This window comes from Rhagoletis zephyria, unplaced genomic scaffold (assembly GCF_001687245.7).
Source record: "Rhagoletis zephyria isolate East Lansing unplaced genomic scaffold, Rhagoletis_zephyria_1.1 Rzeph_scaffold_00222, whole genome shotgun sequence".
Lineage (NCBI taxonomy): Eukaryota > Metazoa > Arthropoda > Insecta > Diptera > Tephritidae > Rhagoletis > Rhagoletis zephyria.
Genome location: NW_016157306.1, coordinates 50,927 through 60,984, shown reverse-complemented (window position 1 = coordinate 60,984; position 10,058 = coordinate 50,927). Strand labels below are relative to the sequence as shown.

Here is a 10,058-nt window from a genome sequence, read left to right as displayed (position 1 = left end):
AAAAAAGAGCTTATAATAGGAGAAAGTACTGGGTGCACCCATTTAATGTGAGGAACATAAAGCACAGGTCGGCGGTAGTTTCCCATGAGCTCTCTCAACACCCGGCAAAATTTAAAGAAATGTATCGAATGAGTCCAGATAGTTTTCGGTTGCTAGAACAATTTGTATCAGCTACTTTAACGAAGCAGGACACGAAATTTCGACTCGCAATTTTATCATCCGAGAAGTTACTGATCACATTAAGGTAAGTGCTACATTCTTTTGACAACAACGTAGCAAAAATATTGCTACGCTTCTAGCAAAAATTAAGAAAAATCTAGAAATACGCAAAAAAAGCTATTTTATTATAAACCAAAGAAATTCATTGACTGGCATTGAGCCAAAAATTCAGGGATTTTCATGTATGTACATACATATGTATATATATACATGTATATATCTACATATATACAATATGTGGCCAATAAATTACGAACTCTATTCAGATGTTTATATTTTCAAGTTTATCTTTTTTTAATTTCAATAATTAAAAAAATAGAGATAATTCAATAATATTAACCATACAAAACAAAGGTTCAAACTTTGTGCGAAATTCCCGAAAACTACAAATTTTCCAAAAATTTCATCAAAATTTCAAACAGTTTAATTCGAATTTTCAGGAAATTTTTGGATATGCAGTTTATGGCCCATTAAATTTCAGGGTATAAAGTGCACGTTAGATTTGCGTCAAATATATAAAAAAAAAAAAACGAACATACTTTGTATGAAAGGAAATGCAGAGCATCTTTAACAAAAAACATTCTAAAAAATTTATGCAAATTTTGAGATTATAAACTGAATATCCAAAAATTTCCTGAAAATTCGGGTTAGACTGTGAAATTTTGATGAAATTTTTGAGAAATTTGTTGCATTTTTGGGATATTTGCACAAAGTTTGAAGCTTTGATTAATATGGTTTATATTATTGAATTATCTATAATTATTTTAATTATTAAAATTAAAAAATCGGATCAACTTGAAAATATAAACATCTGAGTACCCTTAGTAACTCATACATATGAACATACATACTTTGAAAAAAAATAAAAATCTATACTTCTGAAACGGTACTTGAGTTAAATTGGCATTCTGTGAGTTGTTCTGTGTTAAAAGTCGTTGGTATTGGGATAGAAATAGGATACTGTGGTGTTGAAGTTGTGGAAGAATCCCATGGTGAAAGTTCTATGCTGTTCTCTCTCTCGGCTTCGTCTAGCTGCTCGTTGATGACCTGTATAAGCTTCACTTTCACAGCTCTTTTACGCCTGTCATCTAGTTTTCTTAAATCAGGTAGGAGAGACTTAAGAAACAACCAGTCTGAGTCTCGCTGTTCACTTTTCTCGCCTCTTTTGACGCTCTGTTTTTTAATTCCACCCATTCTACAAACGCATTGTTCGCGTCATTTGTCAATTGTTCCTGTCGCGGCTGTTGACGAGTTTTCCTTTGCCTTTTCGGCTGGGGTGGAATAACGATTTCCGATTCAGATTCAACTTCAGGAGAGATTCCACTGGGCGGTTGAACATTTGGTGTTTCACTTGATTCACTGAATGGTTGAATGTTTGGAGTTTCGCTTGATCCACTTAGTGGTCGAATATTTGGTGTTTCTGAAGTCATATTCTTCTTCTCTGTCATCATCAGTTTCCGTGTCTTGCGTTATATTTCCAGAAGTTGTGGCTGATTTCATGAACGGACGGAGAAAATAGAGGTGGGGTGCCAGATAATATGGCTTCTTTGCTCTACCTGATCCTGATCCTGATTTGGGTTGTTTTTTGGCCTTATGAACGCTGTACGGATATTTCTCCACTTAACGTTCTCTTCTGGAAATAAAGAAATAATGAATGCGCACTTTTATATATAACAGAATTAAATGCAATATATCTATAGGAAATAAGTGACAAAAATAACCAAAAATAACTATTATTTACAGGTATTTGGCTACTGGGAGCTCTTTTCAAGATCTAGCGCTTCAATTCTACAGAGGAAAATCGACTAGTGGTGAAAGCGTGCGATCTACTTGCGAAACTATTTGGACTAAATTGCAGCCATTGTATATGCCTTTGCCCGATAAAGGTACATGGAAGGAAACATCAGGACGTTATTTTGATTTATGGAATCTACCTAATTGTATCGGGGCGATTGACGGTAAACATATTCGCGTAAAGTGCTTCAACAATACCGGATCCCGTAACATAAATTATAAAGGTTTTTTTTTCAATCGCCCTCATGGCTGTGGCCGATGCGAACGGCATGTTTATTCTTATTTATGTTGGGGACCTTGGAAGGAACAGTGATGGAGCTGTATTTCGTCATAGCCCAATTGGCCAGCTGCTACAACAACGAAAGCTTAATGTTCCGAAACCTACTTGTTTTCCAGGTGGTGATAGTTAATCAAGAGATTTTCCCATACTACTTGGTTGGTGACGAGGCTTTTCCTTTATTACCATACCTTATGAGGCCTTTCCCAAAAAGAACGTTAACTGATGCAAAAAGAATCTTTAATTTTCGTCTTTTTAGAGGTCATAAAAGTGTTGAATGCGCTTTTGGTATGTTAACATCCAAATTTCGTGTTTTTGAGAGGCCAATTGCATGTAATGAAGAGTGTGCAATTGCAATAGTAAAGGCCTCATGTGTGTTGCATAATTTTATCCGCCTCCGTGAGGGGAAGCTTCAAGGCATTTGAAATTTTGCCAACGTACAAGGTATTCCGCTAATGCCAGATGGTAGTACGTTGGAGGAAACCTCTGCCCAAACCGAAGCCGTACGTTTACAAAATAGGTTAGGTAAATACTTTCTTCAAACGGAAGGAGTAATTCCTATACAGTGGAAATATGTAGGTTTATAAGAGAACTGTTATACCATTAATTCCAATTATTTAATTATGTTTGATATTTTAATATTTAAGATTCTTTTTTAATTTAAGGGTTTTGTATAATGAATTCGCATAAAGAAGTTACAAAATACCTGGGTTGTTATGTCCCTTTTGCGGTAGGTTTTGTCGCGTGAAGTAAGAATCGAAATGCGAAATTTTTGTCAAAAACTGATTTCTGCACTTTTGTGCCCTTATAAGCTTGTAAATGAGTTGCCTCTCAACAGAGTTTAGACCTTTCGAATGAGGGGTCTATGTTTATATCTATAAACTTTTAAAAAGTTTAAGAGAAAAGTATGTTTAATATCGAGTATCGAGATGTTTACAAAGTCGGCTGAAAATTAAATGAGATATTCAAATTTCCATGACAAATTATTTCAGAATATTGCGTTCACTACAAGGAGAAATCGGTGAAAGCTGAATTAAAAAAAAGGTTAAGCAAANATGTATACAAAGGTGCATATCAGAAGAAAGGGGGTTTAATCACCTTTATAACGATATAAATTAATCAGTTCAAAATTGTTTGAAATATAAGGAATTAAATTTTTCGAAGACCAGAACTTTTACCCCTTATAGGACCTGTAATATAAGTTTGCACAAGTTAAAGTTATACACCATTTAAATAAGAGCAAAAGGAGGACTAAGCCATTATTTTTAGGTTTTTAGTTATTTATATGCAATAATTAAATATAATTTTTTACCAAAGGTCCTATTTCGAACTTCGAAGGCCCATATCTCGATTTCGGAGGCTAACTTCGAAAAACGGAGAAATCACTTTTTTACCTATGACTCAATCTCTTAAAAAAATTGGTTTGGTCCAATACCCAGAAAAAAAGTTGATTTTGCCGTAAAGTGTAATTATTTGAATGTTTAAAACATTAAAACAAACACCAAATCTTTTTTGCTATTTAAAATAAAAAAAAATAGGTTTAAAATTATTGGCTTCTTTAAATTTCTTTTTAAAGATGTGAAAACAAAAGCAAATAAACCATGACAAAAATATTCTATTGTGTACTTACCTGTGTCCTTGACATCAGACGCTATATTTCTCCATGCCAAACTAGTCATGTCTGTTCTACAGTAGTTTTTTCTGTATAGCTCCATAAGCATAGGGTTTTTTTTTATTAATTCGACTAAAAAAATTGAGGAAGATGCTTCCTCCTGTGAAAAGGCCATGCTTATTGCAAAAAATACCGCGCAATACTTATTTCACCTCGTTCAACAAACCGTGTATATCGCAGCGGTGTCGCACGTGCGATACGCATGCGATATTATATCGCATCGGTGTCGCTGTCGTGAAAGTGTGCACAGTTTTCATCGCTTCCTACCAATTACCACGTACTCCGCATGTCGATGTCGCATCCATATCGTATAGCATATCGCATCGCATATCGTATCGCACTAATGTGCACCGTGCCTCAGTGTCTTGTACGGCCATATCAAGTCTTCAATGACTTTGGGCTCCGTTTATATGGAAGTCGTTAATGACTTTTTCATACAAATGGTAATTTAGTCGTTGATGGCACCTGCATGACTTTGTCTTGAATTTGAAAATCGCGTTTTTTCTCGAAAAAGCACCATATTTTTATTGGAGTATTTAATGGACTTTGTATGCACGAAAATTTTTATTGTAAGGATGCCGATTCGAATTAATAAAAATCAATTTATTCTGTTTTTTATAAATTCCAATATCCTCGTTCAAGCGACGTTAAGATTCTTGCTCTCATTATCTAATTTGCAGTGTGTCCAGCGTTGCCGTCTCCCTTAGATAAATCAAAATTTATTAATTTTTTCTAACGGTTTAAATGTTAAAATTTTCTTCGGTTTGCTTAATTTTTTCTACAATTCTTATCAAACGAAAGAAAAAACCAGAAATGAAGTTTCATGAACTATGTGGGAGTTTAAATCTAATCTACACTGCAGACTCTTACGATCTTGTGAACTAAAGGACCATAAAAAAACTTTTCTTTCCGAACGCTTGATTTTCGTATTTAATGTGTCTTATTTGAAAGTAACATCCACTGGCGCACAGTAGAAAAAATAGTTTTGTGTCAAAAGACTAAGTACTCATCAAATCCCACCCGATTTTGATTATTCTCTTTTTTCAAAAGGTTCGTTAGATATTAATTTACTGTCAGGAGAGGCTGCTCTTTTGAATAGTCGTAAAAATATATCAATTTCAGCCCAAACTAAATAAGGGCTAATTTCAAATGAATATTTAAATGGCAGTTAAGTTTAATTGTGGATTGTTGTTTAAATTCCATTTAACTTTCGTTCGGTTTCAGATCAACTTTGTTTAAATACGCCAAACAATTGGTAACACTGCTGCATGTTCCTTGAAATTGTTGTAGCATTTGCTTGTTTGTTTACATTTTGTGCTGAACAGCTGATGGTTTTTTGGTGGGATTGATTAAACAACCTACCATTCAATCTTGGTTGTTTAGTACAAACACAGAGTTGCATATCTCGTATTTAAATAGCCAATATTGGCCATTATATGCAGATTATATGTATGATCTAAAAATGAATAGTGGAAGTTAATCAACAATCTCTACTCAAATAGGCCATCTGACATTGGGCCTGAAGATCTATACCATGGGCATAGCCAGGTAGGGGCAATGGATGGAACGGTAAACTAACAAATAAATTTATAGTTCATAGTTCATAAATTTATAGTATATAGTTATAGCTTGTGTCTTCTAAGCGTACATCGAAAGTTTTGTATCAGAAAACCAATCTGAGATTATTGATAAAACCATAGACTAGTTTGGTGAACAGCCAAGACGTTTACGTCTTGAGTAATTACAGCAAATCGAGCATGTTGTGGTAGACGGAAGGCACACTTCCAGTGTTTTAGATGTACATACGTACACTCCGAAGGCCAAGCATCGACTCGCACCATTATATTTATGCAGCCACACACGCCTCGGTGCAGCAAAAAATGTGCGCCCAACAATTCAAGGAAAGCTCAACGTCGAAAAGCTGCAATCAAAACAGACGACCAATTGATTCGCCACTCGACACTCACACCCGCTGTGAGAGAGCACTCTTCAACAAAGCGACATACGCGAGCAGTGGAACCACATTTCCCGCTCATTACTGGTACGATAAGGAGTGTCAATAAGCTGCAGATAAAAAAGGTGCCGCCTACAGGACCACGCTGCGATCGGGCGCAACGCGAGTCACGTGGAACCGTTATAGGGACTGAAGCGGGAAGCTAACGTATTTGCCGCAATATGAAGAGAGAGGTCGAAATACGTGAGTGCGAAAAGCTTGAAATTCTGGCCGATAGAAAAAACACCCCAAATTTGTAGCAGAGAGTTGAGCGATTTACGGAAGGTTTCAAGACTCCTGTACGAACCATGGCGACCGGTGTCCAAAACGTACTTAAGTTATAGAGGGAACACTTTTCGACCAATGGCAGCAGCACTGAAAGAAGTGGAGAAGACGAACCTGAGCCCCCAGTCGATGACAATGGAGTCGATGTCCCAGCGCCTGAATATGAGGAGTTACGAATAGCGATTATGCTGATAAAAAGTAACAAAGCTGCTGGAGCTGACGGCCTGTCAGCCGAGCTATTCAAGTACGATGGCAAGGAGCTAATAAGGTGAATGCTTGATTACTGGAATTGAAGTGTACCCTGCCCAATCTACAAGAAAGGCGACCCCGCCATGCGTGCCAACTATTTTATCGAGCGTGTTATGTGAAAGACTGAAGCCCTCGGTCAACGAACTGATTGCGCCTTACCAATGTGGTTTCAGATTAGAATAGAGGAGAACTTCTCCCAGCCGTTTGATACCAGTCGAAGTTTCAGATAAGGTGACTCCCTTTCGTGTGATTTCTTTAATCTGACGTTGGAGAATATAATAAGAGTCGCAGAACTGAACCGCTCAGTCACAAAACTTTACAAGAGCGTACAATTGCTGGCGTATNAAAGTGTGCACAGTTTTCATCGCTTCCTACCAATTACCACGTACTCCGCATGTCGATGTCGCATCCATATCGTATAGCATATCGCATCGCATATCGTATCGCACTAATGTGCACCGTGCCTCAGTGTCTTGTACGGCCATATCAAGTCTTCAATGACTTTGGGCTCCGTTTATATGGAAGTCGTTCATGACTTTTTCATACAAATGGTAATTTAGTCGTTGATGGCACCTGCATGACTTTGTCTTGAATTTGAAAATCGCGTTTTTTCTCGAAAAAGCACCATATTTTTATTGGAGTATTTAATGGACTTTGTATGCACGAAAATTTTTATTGTAAGGATGCCGATTCGAATTAATAAAAATCAATTTATTCTGTTTTTTATAAATTCCAATATCCTCGTTCAAGCGACGTTAAGATTCTTGCTCTCATTATCTAATTTGCAGTGTGTCCAGCGTTGCCGTCTCCCTTAGATAAATCAAAATTTATTAATTTTTTCTAACGGTTTAAATGTTAAAATTTTCTTCGGTTTGCTTAATTTTTTCTACAATTCTTATCAAACGAAAGAAAAAACCAGAAATGAAGTTTCATGAACTATGTGGGAGTTTAAATCTAATCTACACTGCAGACTCTTACGATCTTGTGAACTAAAGGACCATAAAAAAACTTTTCTTTCCGAACGCTTGATTTTCGTATTTAATGTGTCTTATTTGAAAGTAACATCCACTGGCGCACAGTAGAAAAAATAGTTTTGTGTCAAAAGACTAAGTACTCATCAAATCCCACCCGATTTTGATTATTCTCTTTTTTCAAAAGGTTCGTTAGATATTAATTTACTGTCAGGAGAGGCTGCTCTTTTGAATAGTCGTAAAAATATATCAATTTCAGCCCAAACTAAATAAGGGCTAATTTCAAATGAATATTTAAATGGCAGTTAAGTTTAATTGTGGATTGTTGTTTAAATTCCATTTAACTTTCGTTCGGTTTCAGATCAACTTTGTTTAAATACGCCAAACAATTGGTAACACTGCTGCATGTTCCTTGAAATTGTTGTAGCATTTGCTTGTTTGTTTACATTTTGTGCTGAACAGCTGATGGTTTTTTGGTGGGATTGATTAAACAACCTACCATTCAATCTTGGTTGTTTAGTACAAACACAGAGTTGCATATCTCGTATTTAAATAGCCAATATTGGCCATTATATGCAGATTATATGTATGATCTAAAAATGAATAGTGGAAGTTAATCAACAATCTCTACTCAAATAGGCCATCTAACATTGGGCCTGAAGATCTATACCATGGGCATAGCCAGGTAGGGGCAATGGATGGAACGGTAAACTAACAAATAAATTTATAGTTCATAGTTCATAAATTTATAGTATATAGTTATAGCTTGTGTCTTCTAAGCGTACATCGAAAGTTTTGTATCAGAAAACCAATCTGAGATTATTGATAAAACCATAGACTAGTTTGGTGAACAGCCAAGACGTTTACGTCTTGAGTAATTACAGCAAATCGAGCATGTTGTGGTAGACGGAAGGCACACTTCCAGTGTTTTAGATGTACATACGTACACTCCGAAGGCCAAGCATCGACTCGCACCATTATATTTATGCAGCCACACACGCCTCGGTGCAGCAAAAAATGTGCGCCCAACAATTCAAGGAAAGCTCAACGTCGAAAAGCTGCAATCAAAACAGACGACCAATTGATTCGCCACTCGACACTCACACCCGCTGTGAGAGAGCACTCTTCAACAAAGCGACATACGCGAGCAGTGGAACCACATTTCCCGCTCATTACTGGTACGATAAGGAGTGTCAATAAGCTGCAGATAAAAAAGGTGCCGCCTACAGGACCACGCTGCGATCGGGCGCAACGCGAGTCACGTGGAACCGTTATAGGGACTGAAGCGGGAAGCTAACGTATTTGCCGCAATATGAAGAGAGAGGTCGAAATACGTGAGTGCGAAAAGCTTGAAATGCTGGCCGATAGAAAAAACACCCCAAATTTGTAGCAGAGAGTTGAGCGATTTACGGAAGGTTTCAAGACTCCTGTACGAACCATGGCGACCGGTGTCCAAAACGTACTTAAGTTATAGAGGGAACACTTTTCGACCAATGGCAGCAGCACTGAAAGAAGTGGAGAAGACGAACCTGAGCCCCCAGTCGATGACAATGGAGTCGATGTCCCAGCGCCTGAATATGAGGAGTTACGAATAACGATTATGCTGATAAAAAGTAACAAAGCTGCTGGAGCTGACGGCCTGTCAGCCGAGCTATTCAAGTACGATGGCAAGGAGCTAATAAGGTGAATGCTTGATTACTGGAATTGAAGTGTACCCTGCCCAATCTACAAGAAAGGCGACCCCGCCATGCGTGCCAACTATTTTATCGAGCGTGTTATGTGAAAGACTGAAGCCCTCGGTCAACGAACTGATTGCGCCTTACCAATGTGGTTTCAGATTAGAATAGAGGAGAACTTCTCCCAGCCGTTTGATACCAGTCGAAGTTTCAGATAAGGTGACTCCCTTTCGTGTGATTTCTTTAATCTGACGTTGGAGAATATAATAAGAGTCGCAGAACTGAACCGCTCAGTCACAAAACTTTACAAGAGCGTACAATTGCTGGCGTATGCCGACGACATCGACATTACAAATAAGGGTTACGTCTGTTCTAAAAGTATTCAACGAGGGTCGCGATGGTGGAGGAGGAAGGCTCACTGCGATGGAAGGATCAAGTGGATAAGGACTTGGCTTCACTTGGCATTTCCAAATAGGCGTCAGTTTGCACTGAAGAGAAACGGCTTGCGTACTGCTTTGGACTCGGCCAAAATCGCGTAGGCGGTTATAGCGACAAATAAGAAGAAGAAAAACTTTGTGCGTCCCAGATGCATTTGCTCAAGCGAGGCATGGTCTAGACCCATGATACCCAGCAATGTATCTCTTGTCTGGCAAAAGATTCAATTGGTTATTTATATGTAACTTGCGGACTTTAGCTTTCACACATTGGACAGATATGGGAACATTTTACTTTCTCTTAAAACAAAACCACTTGTGTAAATCCTTTTTGGGTACTCGCACTATTTTAAAGTGTGCCGTTTCTCAAGTCCGGCTTCTATATTATTTTATCTTTACTTTTGCTTTCATTGTTTATTTTAAACTCATCACACATCACTTTAACGGAAACACCACTTTTTAGTTTTTCCAGAGGACTGGTAAGTCAA

At 37.6% G+C, this 10,058-nt stretch overlaps 1 long non-coding RNA gene across 1 annotated transcript; it reads right to left on the bottom strand.

Annotated features, from left to right (window-relative positions):
• Positions 1-1,308: 1,308 nt before the first annotated feature.
• LOC108358200 (uncharacterized) lies at positions 1,309-4,520 on the bottom strand. The gene is made up of 2 exons (XR_001846728.1): positions 3,921-4,520; positions 1,309-1,852 (listed from the first exon to the last, which is right to left on the bottom strand). It is a non-coding gene; the product is annotated as an uncharacterized LOC108358200 (long non-coding RNA).
• Between the last annotated feature and the right edge of the window lie 5,538 nt (positions 4,521-10,058).